This window comes from Benincasa hispida, chromosome 1 (genome assembly GCF_027475165.1).
Source record: "Benincasa hispida cultivar pf3 chromosome 1, pf3_genome.v1.1, whole genome shotgun sequence".
Classification (NCBI taxonomy): Eukaryota; Viridiplantae; Streptophyta; class Magnoliopsida; order Cucurbitales; family Cucurbitaceae; genus Benincasa; species Benincasa hispida.
The window spans coordinates 44,397,860-44,399,220 of record NC_143478.1 but is presented as its reverse complement, the minus strand read 5'-3'; the positions used below and the strand labels follow the sequence as shown (position 1 = coordinate 44,399,220).

The following is a 1,361-nucleotide window of genomic DNA, read 5'->3' as shown; positions in this document are numbered from 1 at the left end:
ACTCTATAGATAGTGACATTTTGCTATATTTAAAAATATTTTCATTAATTTTGTTATTTAGAATAATTACACTATATATAATTACATTTACCAATATTAGTTAATTTTAGAAACAAGAGTTCATAATTAATACCAAAATAAAAATGATAATTTGAACATACATGCATCAAGCGGTTATTCAATATATGTGTGTGTATATGTATACTGAATCATTTAATCTTCCACATCAACCAATGTTTTTTTTTTTTTTTTTTGTAGGTAAAAAGAACATAATAATGAAATTTAAGCAAAAAGTAAATATGATTAAAAAAATCAAAATATTGGCATAATTAAACAAAAGAAAAAGAAAAATAGGAACAAAATTGAGGAAGAGGGGGAAGAAATGAAATGAAATGAAATTCAAGTTTCTTATCAATTAGCTAAGAACTAAAACTAGAATCTAACACCACTCTTCCCTATGAAATCAAAAAGAGAAGCACCACCATTTTTTCTCTCTCTCTCTGCTATTTACATTTGAAGATGGCAAAATGAAGAGAAAAAAGCCTCAGCTCAATCAGGGCGGTCGAAAATATCTCTATTAGTATAAGCCCTTTTCAGCAAAATGATCAACACGAACATCAAAGTCAGTCGTGCCAACAAAGAAGCATTACGATGCAACTTCGAATAATGTAAAGTCTTCCTTTTTGCTCTCTAATATAACCTCCAAGAGATGATCTTGATCTCCATGAAACTTTCTTCTCCTTCTTCTTGCCTTCTCCCATGGTGGTTTTTGTAACAACTTTAGTGCTTCTACTCATCTTCTTGATCTCTGGTTGGATTTTACTCTTTTTCGTTTCTTTTGCTAAAAAACCCTTTTGTTCTCTTTGTTTGATTTGTAAGGGGCTTTTGTGAAGTCAGCCAATAGAAGGGCCCTCCATTTATATAGAGAAGAGAATGATGGGTTTCTCTCTCTTGGGCATTTATTTGGGGATTCAACTACCAAGAAATTTTGTCACCCCATTGATATATTAAATTTTGGAGTGGAAAAAGGAGAAATTAAAATAGAAGAAGAAGAAGAATTGGCATTGGGATCTGTGTGTTAAGCCATTGTTTTTTGTAGTGGCTGATGCTTCCTTGTTCTTTCCATTTAGTTTTTCAGGATTGGGAAACTTCAATATTATTCATATTATTCTTATGTAAAAATGATTAATTAAAAAGAAAAAAAAGAAAAAAGGTTGATGCTTTTGCTTTCGGTTTTCGAATATTAGTAAGGAAAAAAGGTCCTTTCGGTTTAATATATTCTATAAAATGTTTTTACTTTTGATCATTTTATCTAAGTGTGTCATATACCATGGAATTCTTAGGACTACCGTCTAGTATAT

General features: G+C 30.2%; 1 pseudogene across 1 annotated transcript; it reads right to left on the bottom strand.

Moving 5' to 3' along the window:
- Positions 1 to 362: 362 nt before the first annotated feature.
- LOC120092787 (small polypeptide DEVIL 6 pseudogene) lies at positions 363 to 1,149 on the bottom strand (annotated as a pseudogene). The gene has a single exon (XR_016524927.1). The product of XR_016524927.1 is annotated as a small polypeptide DEVIL 6 pseudogene (transcript).
- Between the last annotated feature and the right edge of the window lie 212 nt (positions 1,150 to 1,361).